Below are 26,922 nucleotides of genomic sequence, written 5' to 3'. Positions count from 1 at the left end.
CCATACCTCTTCAATATAGTGCTTGAAGTTCTAGCAATAGCAATAAGACAACATAAGGGGATCAAGGGGATTCGAATTGAAAAGGAAGAAGTGAAACTTTTGTTATTTGTAGATGATATGATAGTGTACATAAGAGACCCCCAAAACTACACCAAAGAACTTTTACAGCTGATAAACACTTTTAGTAATGTGGCAGGATACAAGATCAATTCCAAAAAATCAGTTGCCCTCTTATACACAAAGGATATGGAAGCAGAGAGGGAAATCAGAGAAGCTTCACCTTTCACGATAGCCACAAACAGCATAAAATATCTTGGGGTAACTCTAACCAAGGAAGTGAAAGATCTATTTGACAAGAACTTTAAGGCATTGAAGAAAGAAATTGAGGAGTATACCAGAAAATGGAAGGACCTCCCTTGCTCCTGGATTGGGAGGATCAACATAGTAAAAATGGCAATTCTACCAAAGGCAATTTATAGATTCAATGCAATCCCCATCAAGGTCCCATCAAAATTCTTCACAGATCTTGAGAGGACAATAATCAACTTTATATGGATAAACAAAAAAACCCAGGATAGCCAAAACAATCCTATACAATAAAGGATTGTCTGGAGGCATTACCATCCCTGACTTCAAACTCTATTACAGAGCTACAGTGATGAAAACAGTGTGGTACTGGCATAAAAACAGAGATGTCGACCAATGGAATCGTATAGAAGACTCGAATTTTAACCCACAAACCTATGAACACCTCATTTTTTGATAAAGGAGCCAAAAGTATACAATGGAAGATAGAAAGCATCTTCAACAAATGGTGCTGCCATAACTGGATGTCAACCTGTAGAAGAATGAAAATAGACCCATATCTATCACCGTGCACAAAACTCAAGTCCAGATGGAATAAAGACCTCACTATCAGTCAGAACACATTGAACCTAATAGAAGAGAAAGTGGGAAGTACCCTACAACAGATGGGCACAGGAGATCGCTTCCTATGTGTAACCCCAACAGCACAGACATTAACGGCAACACTGAATAAATGCCACCTACTGAAACTGAGAAGCTTCTGTAAAGCGAAGGACACTGTCACCAAGACAAAAAGGCAACCTACTGACTGGGAGAAGATCTTCACCAACCCCGCAACAGACAAAGGTCTGATTTCAAAATATATAGAGAACTCAAGAAACTAGACTTTAAAATGCTTATTAACCCAATTATAAAATGGGGCACTGAATGAACAGAGAATTCTCAGCAGAGGAAGTTCAAATGGCCAAAAGACACTTAAGGTCATGCTCAACCTCCTTAGCGATCAGGGAAATGCAAATCAAGACAACTTTGAGATATCATTTTACACCTGTCAGAATGGCTAAAATCAAAAACTCCAATGATAGCCTTTGCTGGAGAGGCTGTGGAGGAAGGGGTACCCTCATCCATTGCTGGTGGGAATGCAATCTTGTGCAACCACATTGGAAATCAGTGTTTCAGTTTCTCAGGAAATTCAGGATCAACCTACCCCTGGACCCAGCAATACCACTCCTGGGAATATACCCAAGAGATGCCCTATCATATGACAAGAGCATTTGTTCAACCATGTTCATAGCAGTATTATTTGTAATAGCCAGAACCTGGAAACAACCTAGATGCCCCTCAACGGAAGAATGGATGAAGAAAGTGTGGAATATCTACACATTAGAGTACTACGCTGCGGTAAAAAACAATGACTTCTCAAATTTTGCATACAAATGGATGGAAATAGAAAACACTATTCTGAGTGAGGTAACCCAGACCCAAAAAGATGAATATGGGATGTACTCACTCATAATTGGTTTCTAGCCATAAATAAGGGTCACGGAGTCTACAATTGGTGATCCTAAAGAAGCTAAGTAAGAAGGTGAACCAAAGGAAAAACATATAGTTATCCTCTTGGCTATGGGAAGTAGACAAAATTGCCGGGGAGAAAATTGGGATCTTGGGGGTGGGGTGGGATGGGGGTAAGGGGAGATGGGGAGAGAAAAGGGAGAAGGGGAGGATGGGGGAACTAGGGGAAAAAGGAGGATTGGGATAAAGGAAGGTTGGATAGGGGAGCACAGAAGCACAATTCTTAGTTAAGGGAGCCACCTTAGGGTTGGGAAGAGACTTGAACCTAGAGTGGCTCCCAGGAGCCCAAGGCGATGTCCCCAGTTAGTTCCTTGGGCAGCTGAGGATAGGGAACCTGAAATGACCCTATCCTAGAGCAATACTGACGAATATCTTGCATATCATCATAGAACCTTCATCTGGTGATGTATGGAGATAGAGACAGAGACCCACACTGGAACACTGGACTGAGCTCCCAAGGTCCCAATGAGGAGCAGAAGGAGGGAGAACATGAGCAAAGAAGTCGGGACCACGAGGAGTGCACCCACCCACTGAGACAGTGGAGATGATCTACTGCGAGCTCACCAAGGCCAGCTGGACTGGGACTGAAAAAGCATGGGTTAAAACTGGACTCTCTGAACATGGTGAACAATGAGGACTGATGAGAAGCCAAGGACAATGGCATGGGGTTTTGATCCTACGCAATGTGCTGGCTTTGTGGGAGCCTAGCCAGTTTGGATGTTTACCTTCCTAGATATGGACGGAGGGGGGAGGACCTTGGACTTACCACAGGGCAGGGAACCCTGACTGCTCTTTCGACTGGAGAGGGAGGGGGAGAGGAATGGGAGGAGGGGGAGAAGGGTGGGAGGAGGGGGAGGGAAATGGGAGGCTTGGAGGAGGTGGAAACTTGTTTTTTTTCTTCCTTTTCTCAAGAAAGAAAGAAAGAAAGAAAGAAAGAAAGAAAGAAAGAAAGAAAGAAAGAAAGAAAGAAAGAAAGAAAGAAAATAATTACCTATTATTAGGCTTTATGTCCAGATGTAATTCGTAGTATTAGGGAAAATATACTAGAAACTTCTGTAGCAAATTATAAAGCAGTTTTAAACTAACTGTCTTTGGTGTTACTCATCAACCATTTTGGATACTCAAAATAAGGTTTTGTGCTAATGTGACTAATTCCCTCCAGTGAGGCAATGAGGAAACCGTACACCTTTCCAGCTGAGTATTTAATTATTGGTTAAAAAGACCACCTAAGCCCTCTGCCTTTACAATGCGCGTTCTAAGAACAGAGATAAGTGGCCCCTCGGTTAACCCAGATTTCTAGGTAACTGAGATGTATTTTGCCTCTACTGACTCAAGATGACCTTATAATGTAATAATACCCAAGGACATTTGGTTGACACAAAATTGGTTTTGTAAGATTAAAAAAGGAGACAAACACGAATTTAGGTGGGCAGGGAATGGGGAGTGAATTGAGGGAAAACTGAGAGAGGGAAAATATTCAAATAATAGCAATAATAATTTTATATATTTAAACTGGAAAGTTATAATATATTATTTAACGATAATATAATTTCTCATGATTAAAATAAATGTTTAAGTTACTTACGTTTTTACTGATTCTTTTGTTTTGGGCCTCTGAACACTTACTTATATATGATACTCTTCTTGTGCGGTCCACTCTAGGAAAAATAAATAACAAATAAAAATATAGAGAGATACAAAGAGACAATTGAGCCAGATAGTCAGGAAAAAATATTAGTATAAGAGACAGCACAGAAATAAGTATAATTTAAATTTCCTTTTTTGGTTACCATTCCATCTAGTATTTTTAATTATGAAAGAGAAACTGGATATAAAAAAATAAAATTGTATATACAAATGTAGAAAGAAAGCAAATAATTACTCCTTAACCATGACTTTATCTGTCAATTATATTAGCATTTTAATGTTTTTGCCAGTTGTTATTCAGCATGCACATACACATTCAAATTTAATAATGTGCTTTACAAATTAAAAGTTTTAAGTAATATTAAGAAATACATTTAAGCAACCAACCAAGTTGACAGAATTGTAGCTGTATCTCAGCATACATATAAAGTGAAAGCCACTGACAATTACATTAAACTTTAAACTCATGCATCTGAAAGTAAAATGGCAAAACACACCTGTCTCACCCAAATTTGACACACGTTCACAAGGAGCGCAACTAATGCAGCAAGACGAAATGGATGTCTTTTGTTTTTGAAACTCTTTGAGATTTTATATTTTGCCAGGCTCAGAATACATTTTCAATGAATGCACATGAGTGGGGTTTTGTAATAAAGTTTACAAAAGAAAATTCACATGAAAAAAAATATGAGGAGACTTGTATTAAAATAAAAAGGCTAATTTGTAATAAAGACTGAAAGTTCTTTAAGCGTTCAAAGAAAGGAAATGTCCCTGAGAGAACAATCTCTATAGAAGTGACCTTTGCCTTGCTTCTATAACTTCTGAGGATTCCCTTATCTCTGCATAGAATCATTTGTGAGTCAGTGTTGACATACACTGACATTATTAGATTAAATACGCATACCCTATTAGATTAAAAGCAGAAAGAACACAGGCAGAACAGGTATAAAGGGCCTAAATTGGCAGTGGTGTTAGCCCAGAAACAGAGACATCATGGTCAAAACCTAAAGTTCTGGAAACACTGCCAAGCTTAGATTATTTCAGGCTGGCACTGAGACTCAGGATGTGTGCATTTTTGGACAGCTCATGTCAGCACAGGGCAGAAACATGTTTGGAGTGATCTTGAGTTATACGCTCCAGGTTAAAACATAAGTGCCATGTGTGAATGTCCAGAGTTGGTAGAGAAACTGGTGGGTGCCACGGAAACTGTCCATGCTATGTGTTACAACAAACATCTTGTTTTTTAGAGTAAGGCCTGATTTCTAGCAAAGACCTTGGAAAAAAACAAGAAATAAGACAGAAACCAGACAATATGGATAGGGCCACTATCACTTGGAACTCTGGTGTGATTACTTCTACAGAAAGACTAAAACAACATCTCCTACCCCCTTGTAAGTCTCAATAAAATAAACAAAGTAGAATTTCTCCAAAGTTCAGTTTTAATAAGCAAGTAGTTTATTGGGTTTGTTTGCAGAGTATGGATGAGATCTTGCCTACATGAACAGCAAAAGCAACCCCAAAGTAGCTGTACTAGAAAGTCAACCTTGGTATGGATAATCGGTTCCCCATAGCTTCATATATAGAATCCTATCAGTTAGCCTTCCTGAGAAAGTATACTATATGCAAGTATTCCCACTGACTCTGGTGAGGCCATGTGTAATTACAATAGAATTGCATAGAACTCAGGTGCGGGTTCAGTGATCCTTTCCCAACCCCTACTACTCAAAAGGAACTTGAGTAGTACACAGGCCTGATGGCCTCCTGAAAGCATGCATAGCTGACCTGATGAAGATGGAAGCTGCTGCTTAAAGAACCACATTCAATAATAAACTCAAAGTAAAGAATACAGGCCTCAAGGAGCTTGCACCAATTGTATTAGTATAGAAAGGTTTGGTCAACAGAAGTACCTCTAGAATCTACCTGATAGTAAATTTAGGATTTCTAAATACAGTCTCATCTTGGATACAAACTAGGGAGGGGATGAACTGAAGCATGACTAATAAAAATTCAGAGACAGAATTTGGGGTTCAACTTGATGACCGGAAAAGCAAAGCAGCCAGCCACTGGCTCTTACCTTGACCTCAGTCTGAAATGGTGATTCTGTCTTCAGGAATATGAGAATGAGACTGAGCCTGAGAGCTGTCTCCTCCCGTTTTATAATCCTCTCTAGTTCTAGGATTAAAGGCTTGCACCACTGGGATTAAAGGAATGCACCACCTGGTTTCTATGGCAAACTAGTGTGACCACTGGGATTAAAGTGTGTGTTACCAACACTTCATCTATAAGGCTGACCAGTGGGACTGTTTACTCTCTAATCTTAGGCAAGCTTTATTTATTAAAATACAAATGAAATAGCACTACACTGAACACATCATTGGCAGGTTTTCTTACCTACTGAGTATAGAAGTGAGAAGCTGCCCTTGCCCGATTTTCCAAAAGTGTCCATCTTAACCATCTTATCTAAAGGCCTTTAACATTCTAAATAAACAGAAGGATTATTTGAAGGCTTCATTAATCAGGAGACAGTGGTAATATACATTTCTTGTATGTTTCCAACTCTGAGTTCTTGCCTTGATCCTACAACATTTCTAGTCTTTCCATAAATAGAGAAATAACACACAGGAAAGATAAAATGTAACAACAGTGGCTTGGGTATAGGCAGAAGATGCAAATTGTTAGAGATATAAGGGTACAAAGCATGGGAAGCATTTGAGATACTGATCAAATTGCTCAATAGTCTGCTAACCAAATACCAATGTCTGTATAACCACAACAACAGAAATTTAGGTTTTCAATTATGTAAACTAGAACTATAATAGCACTGTTTTGGTTGGATTGGTTACTTCAAATAAATCTCAATCAATCAATCAGTCTCTCTCTCTCTCTCATTCTCTCTCTGTGTGTGCACCTGCACATGGTTTGAAAATCATCATTTTTCCCCCAAGTTTTCTAGTATTTTCAAATTTTTCCTGTTCCTGAAAGAATATCAGTCATAATCTGATGTGGGATTCTGCTTTGTATGCTATGAATATATTTTATTACCATTGGTTAATAAATAATCTGTTTCAGCCTATAGCAGGAAAGAATAAAACTAGACAGGAAAACCAAATAAAGATATATAAAGTAGGCAGAGTCAGAGAGACTCCACAAAGCAACCAAAGGAGACAACGCCAGATCCTTACAAGTAATCCAGAGCCTCATGCTGATACACAGATTACTAGAAATGGGTTAATTTGAGATAAGAGTTAGTTAATAAGAAACCTGAATAATAGGCCAAGCAATGTTGTAATTAATATAGCTTCTGTGTGATTATTTGGGTCTGGGTGGCTGGGTACGAATGAGAAGTCTCTGCCTACAATAATCACCTACAATCTTATATTTTCTTAAGGTCTAATTTAAAGGGTGTGTTTCCAAATATGGTTACTATGATGTCAAATTTTATGCCAAGTTGACACAGACTAGAGTCATCTGAGAGGAGGAAATCCCAACTGAGAAAATGACACCATAAGACTGGGGGTCAGACAAGTCTCTAGAAAGCATTTTCTTAACTAGTGATTGACAGGGCAGAATTCAGCTCTCCCTGGACTGGTGGTCCTAAGTCCTCTAAGAAAACAGGCTGAGGAAGCCACGGGGACCAAGCCAATAAGCAGCACCCTTCCGTGGCCCTGAAACAGCTCCTGTCTCCAGGTTCCTCTTGAGTTCCTGTCCTGTCTTCCTTCAGTGATGGACTATGGATGAGAAAGCATAAGCCAAGGAAATCCTTTCCTCTCCAATTCACTTTTTGTCATGGTGTTTCATAACAGCAATAGTAACCCAAAGTAAGGTATAGCATATTATTATTTCAAGAAATAAATGTGGGGAGACAAAAATCATTCCCAAACAGAAGACTATAATGCAGCTTTAAAACACTACACAATAAAATGGCAATCAAAAGCTATTAAAAGGAGACACATGATTAAAGTGGTGTTCCACTAGGAAAAAAAAAGTTTACATCTTCAACAAATGATGCTGGAAAAACTGAATGTCTTTGTGTAGAAGTATGCAAACAGATCCATATTTATCACCTTGCACAAAATTCAAGTCCAACTGAATCAAAGACCTCAACAGGAAACCTGGTACACTGAACCTGATAGAAGAGAAATTGGAGAATAGGCTTAAAAGTAGTAGCACAGGAGACAACTTTCTGCACAGAACACTAATAGTACAAGCACTAATATCAACAATAAAACAATAAAATGGGACCTCATGAAAATGGAAGCTTCTGTAATGCAAAGGACACCATCAATTGGACAAAGTGGCAGCCTACATACTGGTAAGAGATTTTTATCAACTCAACACCTAGTAGAGGACTAATATCCAAAACATAAAGAACTCAACAAACTAGATTATCAAAACAAAATCCAATTAAACAATAGGATACATATCTAAACAGAATTCTCAGTAGAGGATTTGCCATTGGCTGAGAAACATTAAAAGCAGTGTTCCATATCCTTAGCCATGAGGGAAAAGCCAATAAAAACAACCTTGAGATTCCATTTTATTCCTGTCATAACGGCTAAAAAAAAAATTAACACAAGTGACAACTCATACTACCTAGGATGTGGATGGAGCAAGGGAAATACGTCCCCTTTGCAGGTGGGAGTGCAACCTTATACAGTCACTATGGCCCTTCAAATCAACTAAGCAGTTGCATATGAGCTCACAGAGACTAAAGCAGTAAGTTCAGGGCTTCCATGAGTAGGCATCAGGTCCTCTGCATATGTATTATAGCTTTTAGCTATCTTTATGGGACTCCTGACTATGAGAACTAGTGAGTCCCTGGCTCTTGTGCCTGTTCTTGGAATTCTTTTCCTCTGGTTGGGTTTCTTTGTCTGACTTCAATATGAAAGTTTGTGCTTCCTTGTTTTATATTTTATTTTGTCATTTATTTTCTTTGATGAGAGACAGAAAGGGAGTGGATCTGAATAGGAGGGGAGGTGGGGAGGGTTTGGGAGTGATGAAGGGAGGGAAAACTATAATCAGGATACATTGTATGAGAAAATAATCTAATTTCAATTTTTTAAAAAATGAGCTGCACACATTCCACTCTGTGGAAATGACCTCTTTGTGGGAAATGCTACTCAGAGAATGTAAACTAAATTCTTGCCTCCCTGTTGCTATGGAGCTGTCTATTACTTCTAGGCAATCCTGGAGGAAATATAATCTCTGCTTTCCTCTTCTCCCCCTTCCCAAAGACTACCCTGGGTACACAAGCATGTGTGTTTTTGCGTGTGTGTGTGCATGTCATACATATAAATTAATGAAATTCATATATATATGTTTTCAAAAAGAAAGTGTTCTTCAGGAAGAGTTAGCTTGGCAGAAGTTTATAGGAAAAAAAATGGACCTGAGAAAAAATTAGGAATAAAGACCAATGATTAAATTGGTACTCAAAGAGAATCATGGAGTCACGGTGATGTTCTGCCAGAGATGCAGTTTTGTGATGGGAATCCCGATCACTGTTTTTAAGCTTAAAGCAAAAACAATTCACATAACACGTTTCTACAAATGAAGTGAAGTGTATTCTGGTGATTGGTCTAACAGAAGATGGAAAATACATTAAAGTCACAAAATATATTCTAAAAGTTGAATTAAATGTTGCATGATAATCATTGTAAGTGCTGAGTGTAGTGATTTCTGCCCGTTCATAATGCATTCACATACAGAGCGACAGCTGCATGTTCTGTACAAAAGTAGAAGTCTTGATCTTTCCCGAGAGGAGCCTGGTACTCTTTATGTTCCCTAAAACACAGTTTAATTTTTCTCAAACAATTTAAGCTTTATTTTTGTATCTCTGCCAAAAATAGCTCCATGAGTAACCATTTATATACTCTCAGTACACAGAAGAGACAAGACGCTCTTTTTCCAGAGTCAAGTATGGCTTGTTCTGAAGAGGGGGAGTTCAGTACTCTAGAAATGCTCATGCACACCCAAAGCTTCCGCTAAGCGCCTTCCATCAGCCTCATTTCCGTTAACTTCAAAGAGAGTCCCAAAGAGATATGGTGGGGAAATAAACTGGCAGATGGACCGACACATCCTCAAAACACGGTGTGCTAAAAACACGAACCTTTCATGAAGCTAAGTGCCAACAAATGATACTTTAGCGTTTTCAAAGGGCTTCCCAGTGGTCTAATTAAACCTTATGAGGTCAATCAGTATTATTAGCCTGGTGATGTAGATAAGGAAATGGAAACACAGGAAGGTCAAGTGATGTGCCCAGGCATTCAGCCTTCAGTAGCATCCGACACATTCGTGTTTGAACTCCAAGGGCCTGCCAACCAAAGAATGCCTCAGCCATTCATCCTGTCCCCCTCACTGCGATTTATCAGCCTCTGTGATGGACATTCTTTATAGCTATTGTGGGTGTTATTCAGCATCTGAAGGTGAGGGTACTTCTTACACAGCCAAAAGAGCAGCAGAAATTCCTTATCAAATAGCTGCACATCAAGGCTGGATTAGAGCAGAAATGATTCTGCTGAATGTGAAAATCTCTTAACAGAGGACTTTGTAAGGAATTACCACACTGCTCATTTGTGAGTTTCACCCCCTGATATATCCTAATGGTAAATAAGAGGAGATAGATTTTCCATCTCCGTGAAAGCCAGTGTATATCCTTACAGTTCCTATGAACTGCCATACATTTCTTAAACTGCATCACTGCTAAAGGCCATTTAGGATCTCATTAAGTCAAGCTGTCACATTAAAATGACATAACCCAAAGCTGGATCCTTAGACTAAATTGTTCAATTGACTGTTTAGTATTAGTTTAAATGCCATCTTCTTAACAGAGAAGTAGATATAATGGAGCATAATTTACCAGCTAATGTCTTTACTGCAAGTTCATGCAAAATCCACCATCAGTGGGTACAGTCAGTACACACCGCCCTTTTTATCTCTAGCATAAATTTTTAAAGACAACATTTAAGATTGGTGAGTGAATTTTATGTTTTTTAAATAGAATTCCTTTCTAGTTCATGAAAAAACAACCACCGTGAGTGGGTACAGTTAGTACACACTGCCCTTTTAATCTCTGGCATAAGTTTTTAAAGACAGCATTTAAGATTAGGGATTGAATTTTATGTTTTTAAAATAGAATTCTTTTCTAGTTCATGAAAAAACACCACCCTCAGTGGGCATAGTCAGTACACACTCCCCCTTTAATCTCTGGCATAAGTTTCTTAAAACAACTCTTAAAATTAGGGATTGGATTTTGTTTTCAAATAGAATTTCTTTCTCCCATTCCTGCTTCAATCAGAAGCTGTATTTCCATGTTGGTTTGTCCTCATATTGCAGAGTAAATTATAACAAGCCTTTTAGAGTCTATTAAAGGTGATTCCTTTTCATGTTTTATGTTTAGTAAACATTAAGAAAATAAATTTATCTCTCATCATTGAACTTTCGTGATCTTTTTATTTGTTTTGTTTTACTTGAGGCAGATTCTCACCATGTAGCACAAGCTAAATTCAAACTCAGAATATTCTTATTTCAGGCACTAGAATTCTGAGGTTATAAGCTTGTATTACTATGTCCAACAAAAGAGTACTTACCTAATATGCATGTTTTTTGTATTAGCTTTCTTTAACAGTGTGAGACTGAAACATGAACAGACATTAAAATTAGAGCTCTCCATATTTTCCCTCCTTGTTGTGTATCAGAATTCCTCTGATATGGGTTTTGAAAAAAAATATGCAACAGTGGTGAGTATCACATCATTATGCCTGGAATCAGCTTTCCTAAGTAAATTAAATTATTCCAGTTCTGTCAACTTTTCTTCTTGTACCTTGGGGCCCATCTCTTTTGGAGTCTTTTCATGTTACCATTAAAATAGGCAAAGGAGGACAGAGTAGTGGTGAAATCCTGGAGTTCACTCATTGTATGCTTCAACTCCAATGCACCTGCTACATGGCTGGATAATCTAGGGCAAACCGCTTAACCTCTCAGGGCTTCAGATGCATCACATGTAAAATCTGGGCAACGGGTATGTATAGTCCACAGTTCATTTGTAGGAATGAAGTTTTCTATAGACCTTCGTGCCATCCCTATCAATTATCTTCAATGAAGCAAGTGTTCAACTGAAGTTAGATGTGGCTGGCGGAATGCAGTGCAGCAAGCAGAGTGGCCAATACATCCTTAATGATTTCTTTATAAATACCTATTTCAACAGCATTTTTAAAAATATATAATATACGTATGGACTAGGCAGTCTATGTAAAATTCTAGTTTGTATACTAGATGAGATAATAAAAAAGAAAATTGTTTCTATTTCAGGCATTAACATTCTTGGGGAAAAGAGAAGGTAGTTATACTAAAGGGACTGGGAAAACTATGACATCATTGTAGAAATGACCATATTGATTTTTATGAAGTGAAATGATCTGTAATATAACAAGGTAAAAAAAAATGATGAGTGGTATCTTCAGGGGAGAGTGGACATGATAATGGTAAATTAGAATTTTATGAGTGTATATTCTTTGAGAGAGAAACCTTGGCTCATTTTGCTATGTTCATATGATTGTTTGAGATAATCACAGTCTTGGTGCCACTTGAGAGTTGTGCTTTATGCCTACACAACTCTTTTGCTTAGAATTCACGCTCTGGTATGGAAGAGCTAAAGACATCATCTTGGGGATTCAGCATTGTATAGACCCCAACCTCTTCCTCAGAGCAACTATGTTTGAGTTCCCTATGCCCATGTAGGTAGGACAGCTCAGCTCTCGCTGAAGGGTCTACTACTGTGACAGAATGTCGTCCTTGTTTAAGATCTTCCAGATTTGACTCTCTAGACTTCCCTAGAGAGCACAAGACACCTGATGCCAGCGAGTCAAGTATTTAAATATTTAAACCAGCACATTTTGCTTTCATTATCTGAAATTGAACCATAAGATAACCTGCAAGATACATATGTGAAGAAAGTTGAATTGACGCAAAAGGTTTAAGCCACTGGCATAGATTATACCATTTTTGTTTTCTCTACAGTATTCTGACAAAAAGATTGTACTTTTCTCCACTGAAGTTAGGCCCAATTTCTGATTTGCCTTAGCCAATGAATACATGGAAGTACAGTATGTCTTTTCCTACAGAGCTATTTAATTTTTGAATATCTTCTGTCTCCCTCCCTTCCTTTGATCAGGTAACCACAGATGTCTCTGCTAAGGTGGCCATGATTACTGCATTGAGCTGACCAAAATCTGCAGAGAATTTTAATGAAGAAGTGAATCATTTGAGCCACCAAAATCTGGGTTCTTCATTACTGCAGCATAACTTGTGCTAACCTGACTAAAATAAGCATTAGGGTCTGTAGAAGAGTTATGCAGTCATATTTTTGCACAAAAATTGTAATTATTTCTTATACTAATAATTGAAGTTCTCATGCAATCTGAACTGATTCTATAATAATCTATAAGGAAATACTTAAATTGCATGAGTTTTACTTCAAGTTATTTTTAGTGTGTTTTAATTTACAGTAGGACTAGGAGCTTTTGATCTCTTCTTTGGTGTGAAATAGGGTGAAATTAACCACAAGTGTGTTTTGTAGCACTATAGTACTACTTCCTTCAAAAATACACTTCTTTCCAATTTTACTAATGCTCAAAATATTAGGTAGGAAATATGAATCTATGCTTAAAATTAATAGTCATCAGGCCAGGAAAATGGCTCAGCCTTAAAGGCATTTGCCACCAACCCTGACAATGGAAGTTCAATTCCTCATTCCCAAATAATGGAAGGAAAATACTGACTGCTACAAGTTATTCCTGGAAACATTCTCTCGCTCTCTTTCTCTCTCTCTCTTTCTCTCTCCCCCCCTCTCTCCCTCTCTCTCTCTTTCTTTCTGTGTGTGTGTGTGTGTGTGTGTGTGTGTGTGTGAGAGAGAGAGAGAGAGAGAGAGAGAGAGAGAGAGAGAGAGAGAGAGAACAGCACAAAAGCACAGGACAATTTCTTTAGTGTTTAAAAGGAAAACTTCAGGGTATAAAAGTTGTAAAGCTCCACAGCTTCCCAGAGGAGAATGGAGAAAAAGAGAAGAAAAAAGAAACAAAACAAAACATGCCACTTGAGTTAAGCCCTCATGGAGGTCAGTCACATTGCCCTAAGCAGTCAAATGATGGAAGTGAAAGCTTTGGAGAAAAAGTACAGAAACCCGGATTGTAGGGGAAACATGTCTGAACTCGTTATGGGAGGAAAGCGAAAGCTGTGCTTTTCTGAGCAGTTCAGAAAAACAGGCAGAACTGCAAAGCTGTGAGGCTAAACCTGATAAGCTACAAAGCTAGAAGGCCAGAATTCTGGAAAGGCAAAAGGCACACATTAAAGGGATAATTATTTCACATTCTCTTTAGCATACTTAAGGTGAATCTACCTTCCTAAGGGGTGGTTCTGCCTTCCTAAGTGGTGGTCCCTCCACCAAGTCATGGACATGCCCAATTGAATTAACTGTTTGGGGAAAAGACAATGTCATGCCTCCACCTATGGAAAGAGTCCATTCTTTCCCAAGAGGGAAACCTACAATCATATAGGATATAGGCTGAAATTGGAGAACAGATATAAGCCATTTTCATCATGAAAATTTAGAGATTCAGTCCCAAAGCTATTTTCTCTGGAGAGAATATGAATATGAACATCTAGACTTGAGTTCTAGGTCTACCATCATGCATAGCCTCCAGGGAACACTTAAAGAAGAATAGTGTTCAAATAAAGTGGCTTCTGAGACTACTTAGAACTAAGCTAGTAAAAATCAAATTATGCATGTCCTTGAGAATTAGTTAGTATTGATTCTTTGTAAGGGTATATAGAATAAGAAGTCTAAAGTTAAATTCATATTTATTTAGAAAGAAAGCCTTGGTCAATTTATATATGTGTAGTAGTCACAGAGGAACAAATATGAACACCAATGCCTCTCTTTTGTTATACTATAATCTTTCCTTTTACTTGTGAAGTAAGGTTGCTCTGGGTTTGAACTTCTAACCACTTCTATTCAATGGGACAGGGGCATAAATGGAAATGTGCTCTTTTAGGTACCTAAATTTCTAGTTGTGACCATTTCAATGAAAACTTTTGATGTTTCAAGCCTTTCACTAGCGTATCCCATTTGAAGTTATATTGGTAAGTTAGGAGAATATCTGAACCCTCCCTCCTAGATGAGATTGTCTATTGTCGATTTTTCTGAATCTGTTCAGATGCTGTTATGCATTACGCCCTTACAGCTGTAACAAATGAATGCTGGCGGTAGACACCACAGATGGAATGCCTAGCATGGCTTTCGGATTTCTTCCGGTGCAATGGTCGATGGCGATCTCAGGTGGGATTGCAGTTGCCTGATGGTAGCAGTGTCTGGGGGCATCTCAGAGGTAAATTAGAAGGCATCTCAGCTACTAAACTGATTGCAGTTGTGAGAGTTACATTAAATAATAGTTCTTTCCTTAACTATACTTCTGCTTTATGTGTTTTAGATTCCCTGGATCAATCAGAGTCCAAAAACATAACATGAAAATTTTCAGAAGTAAACAGTAAGTATTAAATAGCTTGTATTATAGTATATTTCTATAATATATTAGAATATTTTCTTTTCTGTGCACACATGTGTGTGTTTGCATGGGCACATGCATTATGCATGTGTGTAAGTCAACACATCTTGCAGAAGCGAGTTCTCTCTTTCCATCATGCAGTGTTCATTTGGGCATTGAACTTATTTTGTGGGGCTCAACAATAAAATAAGAACTCTTACACACAGAACCATCTTACTGGCACTAATTTTTCTTTTTCATTAATTTTGTTATTACTTATTGATATCTTGCTATATCTAACATAGAAATTGAAACATGCCATAGGTATATATGTATGAGAAAAAACAATACTTATAGAATTCTTTGTCATCTGTATTTTCAGGTATTGAAGATATATCTTCCTGTGAGTGGACAGATCCTTAGGATCTAGCTCCTGCACATAGGGGTAATACTGTAACTAAATGGCTATCATAGTCAATGAGACCACAACAATGGGGACAAGCCTAGCCCTTTAACCATGGCTGCATCAAATCAGTACTGGTCTCAGATTCAACCAAGCCTGGACATTTTCATTCTTGACAGTTTTCTTTCCAGTCTTACCTCCTGCTGGTAAAGATGTTGCATTTGCTAATGGGACAGGAGTGCCACACAGGATAGAGGTCCTGCTGGTATATTTACTCTCCTGGTATGTCAGATGCAGCTAGCTGTACCTACCAGGGTGCTGGGCTCAGGAGTCATCTTTAAAGAAACACAGGATAATCTCATGAAAACTGGCTTGGCTCCCACCTCTCCTGCTGCTACCCAACTTCATAATTCACGGCAATGGAATGCTGCTCGCTAACACTTTTCTCACATAAAATACCCATTGGATTTCAGCTCTTCTGTACCAGAGACTCTGGAAATTTGAGGGGAAATATATTGCTCAGGCTGGATCATTCTGTTTATGTTCCACTGGGGCTCAGTCCTTCAGCAAATATTCATTGCTGTCTCCAATATATTTAGAAAACCAAAGCTGCCAGACAATATCCTCTGTTTTTAAAAAGAGACTCCCAGCCCGAGGAACTGTAGCATAAAACAATAACTCTCTTATATGCATAATCTTAAATCTCATCCAGAAAAGCATTTTAAAAATTATATGCTAAGAAAGATAAGGCTTTATCCCCTAATTTCAGAAACAATTGTATGTCAGGCTGCCAGATAAATATTTACAACACATTCAAATTTAGCTGAACTTATATGACTTCCATCAGTGAAACTGTTTCCAGACCCAAAGGTCACCAAAGCTGTTATCAGGACTCCTGAGAAGGCAGCCACAATCACAGTCGTGTCGGAAGCCAAACGCCACACACTCTAGGCTTCCTAGAGTTCTCCATAGCTGATAGGAAGATAATCTCCTCCTTTCTGTCCAAGGAAAACACCCTGTCACATCTCCTCCTCTTCAATGACCAAATCTCTTCTTTGTCCAGATGAAGGAACTAGCCAACTCCCTGAAGGTTCCATGCCTTACTGCCGTGGAATGCGCTTTGCAAACTGTTTAGGCTGGAACTTCAAGGGTATGAACTGGTGTGATCATTGGGAGAGGGAGCGAAAAAATCTCACAGTAGCAGGCTCCCAGCCAAATGTGGAGGGTAAAGTTATCTGCCTAAAAAATGTTAGAAGGGCCACAGAGGTGCCCAGAGTGGGAAGCTGCCAATTAAAGGAGTGTGAATGAGACTTATGGGACTGGCCAGGGTGACAGGGCCACAGTCATCATCTGGCAGGAGACAATTTACAGATAGGTGTCTGACAGGGTAGCCAGGGTTCTTCGGAGCTTACGGATGGTTCTTGGAACTGTGTTCTATGTTGCAGACTGTTTTGTTCCGATTAGAAGTGCCTCCAGCTGACTTCAACAGCTAAAGCAATTATAATGAGCACTTCATTTCCTTAAGAAATGGGCACTGAAAAGGTTTAGTTAGTAGTCAAGGGAATAGGTAATTGAAAGAGGAAAAATTTTTAAGTACCATATTTTCGAGGTTTTCATCTGCTTCTTTGAAAGAAAGACTTGAAAGAGCTGAAAATAAATTACAAAATAAGAATCATGAGCAAGGCTATGCCTCCCTAATAATAATGCTTCTAAGTTTATGAGCATTTTACTAGATGAGCCCAAGGGCTGTACAGTAATATAGAATCTAGCTGTATCATCTTATTAGGACTAGGTTTCTTTTTAAATATGTGAGCAACATATTGCAATAAATAGGGGTGAAATTCACGTATATTTCCTTGTGTGTGATATTCAAATGTTCGCAAACATTTTCAGGTATGACAGCTGATCTTCAAACTGCCCAAGGAATGAGATAAAACTGTATCAAAATAGGCTATTTCAGCTTTCTGGGCAGAGGTGTATTTTGATGTAACATTGATAAGAATTACATAGTTACAGAAAACACACAAGCCATAAATTGTACATCAAAGGGGTTCATAAAACAAAATTTTGGAATTAGATAAATTAATATTAAGTTCACCTTTTATTATTCTTGATGGCAAAATAGTACCTTTTGGTAAAATTAAGAGCTAGGAGCTTAGAGTTCATTATATGAGAGTTTCAATATGTTCTAAGAACCTTCCATGAATTAACTCATATAAATCTAAGGCAACCTGATGTGGTGGGTATTTGTATTAGTGTAATTTGAAAGATGTGAGGAAGTGAGATAATTTGGGGGGTGAAGATACAACTCAGTTATTGTAGAGCATTTCTCTAATATGTATAAGGCTCTCGCTTTGATACTCAGCTTATGAATGAATGAATGATGAAATAATTGACTCCAGTTTAGAACTTAAAGCAAGATTCAACTGATATAACTTAGTTCCAAAGTAAAGACATCTCAAGCTAAAAGGCTGTCATGTAAGTATTGTGGTGAGTCATACACACACATAAATGTTTGAATTCTCTTTGATTGGAGTATAGCAGAAGGGTAAAATACAAATCAGAGAAATAGAGGTTTACTTTTGAAACTCCCTCTCCTTCATATTATGTGTGGGGATGAAACTCAGAAACAAAGTCAACTTTATTTCAAAGAATATTTCCATCATCGGAAAATATGTATTCTATAATTCTGACTCATTATGTTTAAGTGTTTCACTTTTAAAATGTAATAGGCATTGGCTAAAACAAAACAATTATTACAATGACACTTTGGTGTGGTAAGTTAAGCATCTGTTGTCAGTTCTCAGGAAGATAATTGATAGGTCTACTATTATCTCCAGAGCATTCTCCACCAAAAGACGAGATTGGAGGATCTTACTTCTGGGTGGCCCAGCACTCCACAGTGGTGTTAACAAAATGATAGCAGCTTCTTTTCTAAAACAGAAAGATAAACCATGTTGTTGAATCGCGGGATGTATTTTTAACACATGGAGGGAGTATCTGCAAGCTCCTCCTAGCATCAAGGCAATGGATTCATTGTACCAAGACCCAGGCTTCCGGACACCTGTCTAGTACAGCTACTCAAACACAATTTCCACTACTCTGTGTGCTCTCTTCACCCTTCCCTTGGCATCCACACTCACACTTAGCAACATACAGACATGGCTGCTGTTCTCAGCTCTCAGTGATAGCTGTTGCTCTGAGTAGAACCCACACCTGAGATCCTATACTCACAAGTAAAAGATTTTAGTTGAATCCAAGCAGTAAGCTGAAGAAGACAATTCCTGCTGGAAATGAATTTCAACACTCCATGTGCTGTCCTCCATTGTCCTCCTAGCTTAAGCAGCTTAACCCATTTTGAGCATTCCAAGTTTCCCCTGGTTCCTCCATCACTATTTTAACATTTGGAAATTAATGCCATTTCTTCTTTTTCTTGACAGTTCAGAAAAACTTCCATTCAACACATGCATGCCTTTCCCATGGGCCATTAGAAGACCACTCTAGGTTTCTCCCTATTGTGCCTTTTATAGACTGATGCCAACAAATGACTCTGAACTGCAAAAGGGATTTGAAAAAGCAAAACACAAATCACCCAAGAAGCAGAGTCGACTGCTGAGCTATCCCTCTGGCTCCTAGGCTACTCCAAATGTCAGGGCACATCAGGAATGCAAAGTTCCAGGATGGAGTACTCATTCTGATTCTGTACTTAGGAAAACTGGCTGCCATGAGGCAGGGAGAGCTGCATAAGATCTGCTTTGGCAGAAGCTCTCTCTCTCTAACCCCAGTTGGGAGGAGGGGTATTTGAAGAGCTGTGGGAATCTGGCTTTCTCTCCTGCTTCAGAAGGAAAGTGAAGTAAATAACCAACAATGACTAGCCTTGGCTTTGAATATCTAGTGTTTATTAAATGCACTTGGGCTTTCAGCAAATTAAGAGAGTGATGACCCACAGGGCCATACAAACTATGTATGGTGCTAAAATACTTGAGAAGGAAGTTTGATTTTTGTACTAAGGTTTATGTGTTATGGTTGAGAGTGTGTGTAAACATGGAGATAGTAGAGACCATATTTCTGACATAAAAATTATCATTGTTATAAAACTGATCTCAACAAAAGGCAATTGATTAATAGATTTCTCTTTTGTAGACAGCAAGCAGAACATGACCTACTAAAGTTTTGTCTGACCCATGTGATTTCCAGAACTGTCTTCCCCTGCACTGGGAACCTCCCTTCCCCAGCCAGGACAGAACTCTGTTGATTAACAACATGTATCGCAAGAGATCCCAGTTAAACTACATGTGACAGTAAAAGGAGAAAATTCCTATCCATGGGAGCAACTTTGGTAATCAAGATCTATTGGTGGAAACAGACCACTGTGCGGGCTCCAGCTGGCTAAATAGCATCACAGATGGACCAGATAGGAAGAGTTTCATAATAGCTCTTCAGAATTCTCAGAATCAAGTTAGATAGTATATGAGCGAATAGCTATTGCAAAGCACCCAGATCGCTTATCTAAATCTTCAACACTGCTGGCATTATTGTTTGTTTCTTTCACCCTTCCTGCTACCTTTAGTCATAAAATCCATACATAAGAATTTGTTTTCAACAGTTAGTCTGATTCCAGAGCGTTCTTCTTGTCAACATCTAACAAATGTTACAGTAAGCAGAGGAATATAAAGCACTCATGAAATTTCCATCCTCCGCCATAAGCTACAAGAGGTTACAACTCTATCTGGTCAGTTCCTCCTTTTCCCTCTGTGGCGTCACACAAATGGCCCATGGAGTAAATGCCTGATACAGCCTTTACCTTCTCTGTTCTCTCAGGTGGATGAATAGAGATGATTGTCCAATCAATATCTACTGTTGGGTTGGGTTTCAACACTACTTAGGATTACTATCCTATTTGTATTCTTTAGTACGAATTGAAGATCTCCATTTAAAATATAAAGTGAGCAGTATAAACGTCTGCCTCATTGGTCTAGTAAATAACTTGGTATTTTGGTTTTTGATGGTTCCAGCTGGTTCATTTGAGTTTTATTCCCTTCTATTTCATGATCAACAGAAAACAAATGTATTGTACCTACTACATAAGAAACTATCATATTTCTTTTCAAGAAGATCACTATTGTTTTGTATTTCCACAAAACAAAACAAACTCATGGGAATTTACATTCTGTACTTCTTATTTGCATTTGATGTTGACAGTTTTAACATTGCGCATTATGATTGGCATGCTTTTGCATCAAGTGGTAGATAAATTGTAGATTTAAATTGTTTTTCCTCAATGATTAATTATACTTAATATTATATATATAGTTTCAAGATTAAAATTCATATATATATATATATATATATATGAACTGCTTAGTATATACACTTACATATTGCTTAAGATACCCTTTAAAGAAGTGTTTCAGTCATGTCTAATGTTTTCAAAATTAAAGACTAAATTTTAATGTCTTCAAACAAACAATAACATCAAACCCCAGATAGCCATGATCAAAAAGTTCTAGACTACCTACATGAATGGTATAATAGAATCTGAGGTGCTTTGTTGATCAGTGGAAAATCTATGGAAAATTCTGAGTTCCAGATGACCATCTTGCAAATAATGCCTGTAAAAAAATAAAATGAAAGCTATATTTCCTTGCTAATTCATTTTTTTCAATCTTCAAACTACTAGGTTCATTACTTGATGTGGGATTCCCCTCTGCATGCTGTGAATACCATTGGTGAATAAAGAAACTGCCTTGGCCTACTGATAGGGCAGAACTTAAGTAGGCAGGGAAAACTAAACTGAATGTTGGGAGAAGGAAGGCAGAGAGAGAGAAGCCATGTAGCCCTGCTGAAGACAAATGCCAAAACTTTAGCTGATAAGCCACAGCTACATGGTGATACACAGATTAATGAAAATGGGTTAAATTAATATGTAAGAGTTAGCCAATAAGAAGCTAGAGCTAATAGGCCAAACAGTTTCTTAATCAATACAGTTTCTGTATGATTATTTCAGGAGTTGGGCAGCCGGGAAATGAACAAGCAGTTTTCCCCCTCAAAAAGTCTCAAGGAGAAGACAAGTTCATTTGCTCAGATGTTAAGGATTGCCAGTCCTTGGCACACTGGAGCATGCATGCAATCTTGCACTGAGAGTCTGAAACAGAAGGATCAGGAGTTTTAAGTTTACTCCTGACTCTATAACAAAATTAAGGCCAACCTTGGCTACAAGATATGATACCTTAAACAAAACAAAATCCAATAAAAGAAATGGCTTAGATAATACAGTTTCTTAGTTCTAAGGATTTTAAAGCTTTATTCAATACTCAGTGATACCATCCAAGATGCTGGGAACCAGTTCATAAACCAAAGAAACCAAAAAAGTACCACCCATTGAGAAATTTCCATCAAATAAATTCCTTTAAGTGCTAAAGACATTTATTTAATATGAAATTTTTAAGTGTTACTTACCTGTTTTCTGTGTTCTAAATTTAATTTTGTTATTCATCTTAGATTGTGGCTAGTTGACAAAGTCAAAGGTGAGCGACCCTGGACTCCATAACATCCTGCTCTGACATGCCTAGCTCCTTTCCATTTCATGTATTTTCACAATAGATTTTGGAGAGAGGGAGAGGCCCAAGAACCCCTCTTTGCATCCAGAATTGTTATCTTCATCTTATCCTGACCACACAAGGTCTTCTCTCAGGCCATCACTTCAAAATTCACCACAGGAAAATGTATCAAAAAGAAGTACCTCCACAGCCTTGGAGATAACAAAAATATGCTTCTCCTAAAACATAAGATTTGCTTTGAAAGAACAAAAATAACCATCTCACTTTGTAAATAGATAAAAATTTCTATTTTACCTTATAATGAACAAGCATGTATGTGCATGTGTTTGTGTGTGCTGTTACATCTAGCATGTACTGTTCAGTGAGCTGTGCACCCCAGTCATACTCCATCTCTTTCTCTAAGCATTCATTCTCTGTGAAAGGCAGAAACAAAAAAAAATGCCCAAGGTACTTCTCACTTGCCGTAATAATAAAAAGGGGAAATATTTTTTTAGCTAAATATAAAATGACATGATTCCTGGTGGCTTTATCAAACAACCTTGGTGTCATTTGTCCCTGGTGTTCCCTGTCTCCTTTTGTGTTGACTTTTTTCTCCTCTCCCCATTTGTAGTCCCCTCCTCATTATTCCGTTTCTCGCTTCATGTCATTTATATTCTGTTTTTCCCCTTCTCGAGCCCTTCACCCACCAATGGTCCCTTTATTCTGTCCTGGTTTCTATGGTTACTCCATGTTGTATATTCACATCTGAGAATTTGGAGCTAGGAACTGTGGATAGGAGAGAACATGCAGTGTTTGTCTTTTTGTCTGGGTTACCTTACTCACTATATCTTTTCTTGGTCCATCCATTTACCCACATATTTCATTATTTCATTTTTCTTTCCCACTGGATAGTATTCCATGTGTGTATCTACCACATTCTTATAATCTACCTGTCTGCTAAAGGACACTTCGGTTGTTTTCATTTCCTGGCTATTGTGAATAGGGGGCAGTGAACAATGCTGACTAAGTAACTGTGAGGTAGGAGAGCATGTTCTTTGGGCATATGCCAAGAAATGGTATAGCTGGATCATACGGTAGATTTATCTTACTTTTTGAGGATTCAACATAGTGATTTCCAGAGTTAGCTGCACCAATCACATCCCCACCAACAGTGGGTTAAGGAGGATTTCATTTTCTCCAGCATTTGTTTTCAGTTGTTTTGTTGATATTAGCTATTCTGACTAGGGTGAGATGAAATGTCTAAGTTCTTTTAATTTGCATTTTCTTAATTGCTAAGGATGATGATTGCTATTCAAATTACTTCTTAGTTATTGCTATGTCTTCTACAAAAATAGCTCTGTTTAGATTCAGTCATTTGTTTCCTTTATTCTGCTGCTTTAATTCTTTGTATATTCTGAATATTAATACTCTGTCAGATGTATGACTGAGAAAGACTATAACTCTGTGAAGTTTTTCTTCACTCAATGGAATGTTTCCTTAGCTGTGCAGAAACTTCTAAGTTTTATGTGATCCCAGTGGTCAATATTTGATAAAACCTCAAGGAATCATATTATTTTATATTAACCTAAAAGTATACACAGTACATACAAGTGTGGTGTGTGTGTGTGTGTGTGTGTGTGTGTGTGTGTGTGTGTGTGTGTGTGTGTAAAAGTAATAATCCAAGAAAAGGAAACTATCAACTTGAGAGTAGAGGGTAGCATGAAATGACTTTTAAGGAGAGTAGCTAACAGCGGCTTAAAAGCAAAATAAGAGGGGCAAAGTAATATAATCTATTTCAATTAAAGAAACAAAAGAACTGCTATTGGTAACAGAATGAGAAATTACTAAGGGGAAAATTCTATCACTACAATTTTAAGTTATAAGCAGTTAGAGCATGGGTCATTTTCAAAATATAATTATTTATGATATTCCTTTTAACAGGTATTATTGGTGTTTTTTCTTTTATAAATACCCTTCAATTTAGCTCCATGTACCTTTATTATATGTTCATAAGAGATCTTTGAGACACAGATCGCAGAGACATTTCATTCATCGTTGACATACAATGTCTACAAGTAAACAATTCCTAAAACCCAATAGCAAATCGACTTTGTTGTGATTTTATCAATCTTCTATTTGGAAATCTTCTAAGAGGGTCTAAATAAAGTAGGCATATTGATTTCTGAAGTCCCTGTGTTTATTTACCTCCCTAGGGGACTTTGATTCAAAACATCGGCAAGCATCATTTCATTTAATTGTATATTCCATCACGTGATCATCGTGATGATCCCTGCTCCTTTCTATTTTTTGTCTGGGAGGTTGAAAAGTCGCAAAGCTTTTCTTGGTCTATTTGCTATTTTTTTTAATGGTGCATTATTGTATCAGATAAAATCAAAACCACAAATATTTTTAACAATTCAATTTCTAACAGTAAAGCATGTAATAGAATTTTGATAATGGTCTGAAGTTACTCTCTTCCTTCCAAAACAACTACACATAAATGCTAAATCAGAGAACAAGATGTGTATTTGTTTTTACATATGCAAACCAATATGCAAATTATCTCAGAGCAAGCAGGTATTTAATATGATACACAGTGGTTGACCTTAGATTTTAATCAAACTTGTAAGCACCAATAAATCCTCTAAAGACATTATTTTAAATTTAAACATAAATTACTGTTAATAAAGAGTAATCCTATCGTGTAGATGTCAATGATGTTTCCTTTCAAACAAGACTGCCTGAGAACCACAGTGTATCTACACACTGGGGTCTGCCTTTCCTCTTCAAGGAAAATGTGATTCCTTATTCTTGTTGTAGTATTTTTAATGCTACATTTTTATTATGCAGTCAAAGGGCATTCCTTGGAGGGATATTCTGCAAAACGTTTGTTATTGTTTACAAAAAATGTTTTATGCCTTGCTCTTTGGCTGTTTCTGCATTCTGAACCTAAGTGAATTTATGAAAATGTTACTTGTTCAACTCTTTTGTATTCCTTTAATGAAAAATTCTTTCCTATCTATGTTCGTCAATGTTTATCTGAACTCATATCCCATTATGTAAAAGAGAAAAGTACTTGGCTTATTCTCAAAGAATTGTTTGACACTTAAAGGATTAGAGAAAATTTGATTTATGATCTGTAATATGAACCCCTAGTATGGACAGGAATAATATTCTGAGATCTAAAATCAACTACCAACAGAAGGATTCAGTTGATTTGCTTTGGTGATGTGAAATTCCATCTCATCAGAAATAACCTGAAACCATTCTCTTTAATGTGGTTTAGAGGCTATGACATCAATATTTAAAAGGTAAATATTATGCGATATCTTCTGACAAATATATATCAAATGCTTATTATGTCCTATTTCCTTGATGTTTAAATTATTAACTTCATGCTTGCTTATGTAAAGAAAAAGGTAGGGTTTCTAGCACAAAGAAATTACCAAAGATTCAAAGGTTTAAACGTGTAGCATTCGTTTGAAAGACAAAAAGAAGGAATGGTATACATTGAATATTTTTTAAATAAATGTAAAAATAATACTAATGCCAAAAACATGCCAATAGCAAACATTGTATACCTCCTTAACTGATGTGTTTATAATGATAGTATAATGATACTTGGGAACCTTTCCAGTGGTAAATTATAAAATACTGAGGCTAGGAGGCACGTAAACGGTGCTATTATTCTTCTCTTAAGAGTAAGCTCTTTTATCCTAACTAAATCATACTTGAGCACGCAATGGGGTTTATAATGTGATCCTTTGCCCTATACAATATGCTAATATGCTGCTATTAAAAAGAGAGCTAAGGGATGTTGGGGAAGTGACTTAGTCAGTAAGTACTTGACCCACAAGTATGGGGGTCTGAGTTTGGATACCTGGGACTCACATTTTTAAAAACATAATGTGATAGCTAGTAATTCCAAAACTGGGAAGGTCAAAACAGGCAGATTCCTGGGGCTTGATGTTCAGCTAGCCTAGCCTAAAGTGTAAGCTGTAGCTTCGCTGAGAGACCCTGTCTCAAAAACAAGGTAGCGAGAGATCTAGAAGGAGATCTGATGTTAGCCTCTGGTCTCCACATGTGAAACACACACACACACACACACACACACACACACACACACACGCACATGAGAGATAGACAAAGAGCATACTAAAGGAAAGTCAAGCCAAAAATAAATTACATAACAGTAATTATAAAATTTGTTTATTATGTAACACTTAATCTTCATAACCTATGTCTCCTGGCTTTCCAGAATGACACTTATTTATTACATTTTATTTTGCTTCCAATAGGGAAGGGCACACATTTGCCCCATGGGTGGTATGTGAAAGTCAGAGAGCAATGTGTAGAAGTCAGTTGTCCTCTTTCACCATGCTTGCTCAGGGATAAAAGCTTAGCCTTGGACGCAGGCACCTGTATCCACCAGGCCATCTTACTGACTCCTGGGGGAACTTTTGAGTAAAAACTAGAGAGGTTCCTTCTTCTTCTTGTAGATCAGGCTGTCCTCAAAATCAAAAAGATCCACTGCCTCTGCCTCCCAAGTGCTGAGACTAAAGGCGTGCACCACCAGTCTGCCTATCTATGACTCTTTTCTCTGCTCTTAGGACCCTTTTCCTCTTACCTGACTGCCTTGTTCAGTCTTGATATGAGGGGATGTACACAGTCTTTTGTTTTGTTTTGTTTTGGGTTTTTTTTGTTTGTTTTTCGAGACAGGGTTTCTCTGTGGCTTTGGAACCTGTCCTGGAACAGGCTGGTCTCGAACTCACAGAGATCCCTGCCTCTGCCTCCCGAGTGCTGGGATTAAAGGCGTGCACCACCATCGCCCGGCTGTACACAGTCTTATTGCATCTTGTTATGCTGTGTTTCATTGACGTCCCTGGGAGGCCTGCTCTTTCTGAAGAGAAATGGAGGAGCA

General features: G+C 37.8%; 1 long non-coding RNA gene across 1 annotated transcript in view; it reads right to left on the bottom strand.

Moving 5' to 3' along the window:
• Positions 1 to 3,463: 3,463 nt before the first annotated feature.
• The window catches only part of LOC142844819 (uncharacterized), a 46,905-nt gene continuing 23,446 nt past the window's right edge, over positions 3,464 to 26,922 (bottom strand). The window contains exons 2-3 of the long non-coding RNA XR_012909779.1: positions 20,982 to 21,074; positions 3,464 to 3,536 (exon numbers count right to left, since the gene is read on the bottom strand). This is a non-coding gene — a long non-coding RNA (uncharacterized LOC142844819). The remainder of the gene's footprint in view (positions 3,537 to 20,981; positions 21,075 to 26,922) is intronic.

This window comes from Microtus pennsylvanicus, chromosome 2 (assembly GCF_037038515.1).
Source record: "Microtus pennsylvanicus isolate mMicPen1 chromosome 2, mMicPen1.hap1, whole genome shotgun sequence".
NCBI lineage: Eukaryota > Metazoa > Chordata > Mammalia > Rodentia > Cricetidae > Microtus > Microtus pennsylvanicus.
The sequence above is the reverse complement of the archived record's forward strand: the minus strand, read 5'-3'. Positions and strand labels throughout refer to the sequence as shown.